This window comes from Triticum aestivum, chromosome 7B, assembly GCF_018294505.1.
Source record: "Triticum aestivum cultivar Chinese Spring chromosome 7B, IWGSC CS RefSeq v2.1, whole genome shotgun sequence".
Lineage (NCBI taxonomy): Eukaryota > Viridiplantae > Streptophyta > Magnoliopsida > Poales > Poaceae > Triticum > Triticum aestivum.
In genome coordinates, this window is record NC_057813.1 from 290,842,908 (window position 1) to 290,848,960 (window position 6,053).

Sequence of the window (6,053 nt, forward strand, 5' to 3'; positions counted from 1 at the left end):
CACATCTTAGTAGTAGAATACAATGAACGATTATAAGCAAATTCAATATGAGGCAAGCATTCTTCCAACATTTTTTTATTATTCTTCAAAATAGCCCTAAGCATAGTAGACAATGTTCTATTGACTACTTCAATTTGTCCATCGGTTTGGGGGTGACAAGTAGTACTAAAAAGTAGTTTAGTCCCCAACTTAGCCCATAAACATCTCCAAAAGTGGCTAAGAAATTTAGTATCACGATCTGAAACAATAGTATTTGGCACACCATGCAAGTGAATAATTTCACGAAAGAACAAATCAGCAACATTAACAAAATCATCGCTTTTATGACATGGTATAAAGAATGCCATTTTCGAGAATCTATCGACGACAACAAATATGCTGTCCCTCCCCTTCTTTGTTCGGGGTAAACCTAAAACAAAGTCCATATATATATCCTCCCAAGAAACACTAGGTATAGGCAAAGGCATATATAAACCATGAGATTGAGTCATGACTTAGCTTTTTGACATGTAGTGCAGCGAGCAATAAAACGCTCAACATCCCGTCTCATCTTTGGCCAAAAGAAATGTGTAGCAAGTATGTCCTCCGTCTTCTTCACGCCAAAGTGTCCCATTAATCCTCGTCCATGCGCCTCCTACAACAACAAAAGATGAACAGAGCTAGCTGGAATGCATAGCTTGTTAGCACGGAACACAAATTCATCATTAACGACGAACTTGTTCCATGTTCTACCTTCATTACAATTCTGCAATACATCTTTAAAATCAGCATCATGCACATATTGATATTTGATGGTCTCCAAACCAAATTTTTTGAAGTCAAGTTGTGAAAGCATAGTATAGCGATGAGACAATGCATCAGCAATAACATTTTCTTTACCCTTCTTGTGTTTAATAGCATAAGGGAAAGTCTCAGTGAATTCAACCCATTTAGCATGTCTATGATTCAGTTTAGCTTGACTTTTAATATGTTTCAAAGATTCATGATCAGAATGTATAACAAATTTTTTGGGCCAAAAATAATGTTGCCATGATTCTAAAGTTCGAACAAGAGCATATAATTCTTTATCATAAGTAAAATAATTCAGACTAGGTCCACTCAATTTTTCAGAAAAGTATGCAACAAATTTGTCATCTTGTAATAACACACCTCCTAATTCAATTTCACTAGCATCACATCTTTCACTAATAATAAAGCAGCTACCGCTTCTGCCTGCGGGCTCACCGTCGCGGTGTTTTTGCAAAAATGCCCCTGTGTTTTTGGTAACTCAACCCGCACTACCTTCTTAAGTGGATATAAGAAAACGTTTCAATCTTACAAAAAGGACCCCGCATTTGAGAGTATTCAACTCGCGATCTTTACATATCGTTTTTTCCAGGGGCAGCCATGGCAGGGAGGGGAGGCGATGCTGCGCTCCGGCGGCGGCGCCGCATCAGGCGGCTGCAGGGAGGTGGGAGCCGCACGCGGAGACGGAGGGGGATATAATGAAGAGGCATGGATGAGAGGCGGGCGAGCGGGAAGGGCCGGGGCATCGCCCATGATGCAGGCGAGCGGGAAGGGCGGCGGCCTTGCGGTGGCGCAGTCGGCGAGGCCCTGTCGGATCTTGCCGGGTCCGGTCAGAAACGGCGCGCAGGCGGTGGATCTGCAAGGAAGGCGGCCGGAGCTTGGAGCACAACGGCTGGCGCGTGCGGCATGGCCGGTGTCGGGTACCCGTCAGAGAAGAGAGAGATGCGCGGGAGATAAAAGAGAGGATGGGAGGCCGGAGGAAGAGAGAAGGGAGTGGTAGTCATGCTGCTGCTCGCCGGTGGCTAGCCGGAATTGCAGCCCCGCGCATCACGTGGTGACAAGGCCCAGGTCTTCTTGACCCGTTGCCTCATTCTTTCTCAGTAGAACATTATTTTTCGTTGGTCTTGCAGATGTATTCATGTGTAGTTTTTAGATCTTGCAAATTAGGGATTTTGGTAATATGCGCTGATCTCTTTATGTGTTGAGTGGCCAGCCTGCAGTTCCCCCGCTCATATTCGAACAGGCACAAATTCAGCTCTGATCGATCTCTGCATCCATCTGGAAACTGAAGTACTATCATGTACTGTATTAATTAGTACCATCACCTGTTGCACTACTTAGATGATTTGCTTGATTAGAAACTCAGTTACGAACACGCACTAATTGGTAGCATCCCTTGTGGCATAATTAGCTCTCATCTCCTCACTATATGGATGACAAATATAATTAGTACTGGTAGTACTAATTTCAACTTTCCAAGCAAGTCTGCAGTTTAGGTTCACCAGATGCAGTGATGTGATCTGATTTTTTTTCCTTCGCAGGGTAAAAATCTAGGCTGGATTGCTAGCTTCCTCCAAGGGCAAGATCGCCGCCACTGCCAGCACTAAGAAAACAACTGGCGATGGCAAGGCGGCCAAGGTCTTCTCCCAAACCGGCCAGAAGTTTGAAACACCAGAGGAGGTAGTAATTCAATCATCTTACATTCATCTGTGCTGACAACCTTTTGGTACATCGTGGTAGTGTTATTTTTATAAAGAGTTATTTTAAAACCGAAGGGGAGCCTTGGCGCAGTGGTAAAGCTGCTGCCTTGTGACCATGAGGTCATGGGTTCAAGTCCTGGAAACAGCCTCTTACAGAAATGTAGGGAAAGGCTGCGTACTATAGACCCAAAGTGGTCGGACCCTTCCCTGGACCCTGCGCAAGCGGGAGCTACATGCACCAGGTTGCCCTTCCTTCTTATTTTAAAACCCTTGATACTCTTCGCAGATCGAGCGGCAAGACACGGGGCCTCAACATGCATGGGTTGTCTTTTGTTGAGTCATACTTGAATTTGCCTCCACAAAAGTCACACGTGAATTATGAAGTTAACTACCATGATGTCTAGGTACTTATTGCTGCCGCTGCTCACAGGTTATTTTGATGGTGTTTTTCGCTGAGCGTCTTGCATGGCCAATCCTTCCAAATTTCAATATATGCATTCATGTTTCTCTTAACTTCTAACTTCTAAGGCACCAAGACTGGACATTCCTATGGCGACTCTCCCATTTATGGTCAATAAAGTTGTTCATATGTGTTTTTTTAGTGCTCCCCTAAATATCTAAAGAAAAATTGTTTTTATCATCGGCTATACCAGATAATTCAAATAGTCCCTAATCTTGCACATGCCTTTTTTGTTTAAGTTTGTCTTTTGTATGAGATAATTTGGAGAAATTTATGTTGTTTCTGGTGGCAAAGAGCAACATGAACTATTGTTGCAAGTCCACCATATTTTCTCAAATTTTATAAGCTATTCATTGGCATGTATTTTATTAGTTTTATTAGTGCTTCCATTACTTTCTATTAAAATATGCTTAATGGGCTAGAGACTGTACCTTTTCAAAAAGTTACAGTGTGTGGTATGTTTGCTGAAGTTGTGATGGCAGTTCTTCAGGCAGGACCTTCGTCCATATAGATTTTCTCTTTAAACATCATTATATTTTGGACAAATGATGTGCTTACTGAATTGTCGTTGTTTATTTTTTGAAGTTATGCCATTCATAATATTGCATTGTAGATAGACAAAAAGATATAGGTATTGATTTTTGTGGCTCTAGCATAAATGTTTATCACCACGGTGACATTTCTTGTTCAATTTAGATAAGGGAAAAAACAAGTATTAAACAGAAAGTAGAGAGGATAAGAGCATTGTAGTCCAGGGTGGTTCATGCCAAAGACTGTAACAAAATAATTTCTTATGATAGTGCAAATCATTGATGATGCAGCAGAAGTAACACAAGTTCTGCTAGAATTTCTCTCAGATAACATGGATAGAGGTGAGTTTTGCATAATCCATCTATGTAAGAAGCTTGCATTGAGTAATTCTTTTCAAGAAGCTTACCATGCATAACTACATGATACTTGCAGATCTTAGTGTCAATTGACAGCGACATTCTTCAATGGGAAACCCTGCATATAATTGTCTTGAGTACAGCAATACATGATTTTGTGGCAATAAAATGGTCATGATTAATGCATAATGTGTGCTCTGTCCGCATTTTAATTATTTATATTAATATTTCTGGTTATCACTGCAGGAGTTGCAATGGAGTTGATGAGGTAAGTCTGCAATGCAGACTGCTAAATGGTAACCACTCCAGATTTTATGGACAGTAAATGGTCCACTGCTATTGACAGGTGCGTTCCTGCACTCTTCTGACCCAGATTTGGCATGATTTCCATTTTTTACAATCATTGTGTAGTTGCACAAAAATGAATACTACTTGGAAATACGTAAGAGCATTGCTCAAAACTCACAAACAGACACAACTTTGAATCAACGATTTTATTTAGACAATGAAACAGTGTTTTTCGACTGAAAAATCTGTAGTATATTTTGAATTTTAAATGTATACACCAAGAAAACATAGTTCTCTTCAATTGAAATTTAAATTCATGTTTTGGAAATCAAAACCATCTGAAATTTCATGAGTTCCGGCTAGAATGATTAATGCTACACCGCTGCTAATGCCAAAGGTTGTGGCACCTTTGTTTAATGATAGTGCAAATTGATTGGTCATGCAGCCATTGCAACGCAAGTAGTACAAGTTCATCATGTGCACCGCCCATCCATGAATTCTTTTTATCATTGTTTCTCCCTTCGCAATGCACGGGCACATAGTAGGAGAGATATGTGTGGTTGGTGGGTGCTAAATGGTCGTCCCCTCGAAGACATGGACAAGGTGCGTGTGGTTCACAATGCGACCTCATGTCTTACCACGTCAACCAGCCGATGCTCATCATCAGACATGCTCTTCTCCTAGACGTCATTGGGAAGAAGCCCATCTCTTTTGATCCATTTGTGCCCTTCACTAATGCACGTGGAGTCGGACTGAGAGTTTCTCAGGGGTGTGACACAAACTACTTGAGTTTAAACTAATTTTCGTATCTACTAAAATTTTCTTTAAAAAATTTAAAGTATGCTACTGCTTATTTTTTTATTGTTCAGGTAGATTCTAGCACGAGTGTTTACCTTTATTCTGCATGTAATGAGAATGTTGTGGCTAATAGGTTTAAAATTGTCATTTTAGTTTCGCCTCAAATTATATTTTGTCATTTTGCTATCATTCATTGAAATTATAGAACACACAAAAGTATAAGCAGCGAGCCAGCGACATATGCCAAAATGGATGAACCTGTGTGGATGGGGTATTTCATTCATTTTTATTTTAGGATGTGATTTTTGTTTCTCCTGTTGCAACGCACGGGCCTTTTTGCTAGTTCAAGCTCAAATGTCTTATTAAAATCAGGAAGTTGGAGTAAAGGAGCATGTATCAACTTATCTTTCAACACCGTGAAGGCTTCTTCTTGTGCGGTACCCTAAACAAAAGGCACATCCTTCTTTGTAAGCTCATTGAGAGGTGCAGCAACGGTGCTAAAATCTCTCACAAAATGCCTATAGAATCCAGCGAGGCCAAGAAAACTCCGCACTTATGTGATCGTTTTGGGCTGCGGCCAACTCTCAATAGCTTTAATTTTGGCTTTATCAACTTCAATTCCCTGTGGAGTAATAACATAGCCAAGAAAAGACACTCTGTCGGTGCAAAAGGTGCACTTACCAAGGTTACTAAACAAACGTGCATCACATAGAGCAATAAAAACAACACGCAAATGTTCCAAATGTTCCTCCAAAGATCTGCTATAAATTAATGTCATCAAAGCAAACTACCACAAATCGTGCAATGAAAGCACGTAAAAGTTTGTTCATTAATCTCATGAAAGTACTAGGTGCATTAGTTAACCCAAAAGGCATGACCAACCACTCATATAATCCAAACTTAGTTTTAAATGTTGTTTTCTATTCATCCCCCAATTTCATACGAATTTGATGGTATCCACTACGCAAATCAACTTTGAAGAATATTATAGAGCAACTCAATTCATCTAGCATATTATCTAGCCTAGGAATAGGATGACGATAACGAATAGTAATATTATTAATGCCTCTACAATCAACACACATACGCGAGGTACCATTTTTTTAGGCACTAGAATAATAGGAACAGCACAAG

At 40.4% G+C, this 6,053-nt stretch overlaps 1 long non-coding RNA gene across 5 annotated transcripts; it reads left to right on the forward strand.

Moving 5' to 3' along the window:
* Positions 1–1,348: 1,348 nt before the first annotated feature.
* Positions 1,349–5,066, forward strand: LOC123161624 (uncharacterized). 5 transcript variants are annotated; one of them, XR_006480763.1, is made up of 3 exons: positions 1,349–1,854; positions 2,328–4,179; positions 4,567–5,066. It is a non-coding gene; the product is annotated as an uncharacterized lncRNA (long non-coding RNA). The 5 variants fall into 5 exon arrangements; XR_006480764.1 differs by having other exon boundaries at positions 2,328–4,004; positions 4,080–5,066; XR_006480761.1 differs by having other exon boundaries at positions 2,328–2,466; positions 2,773–5,066.
* Positions 5,067–6,053: the final 987 nt, after the last annotated feature.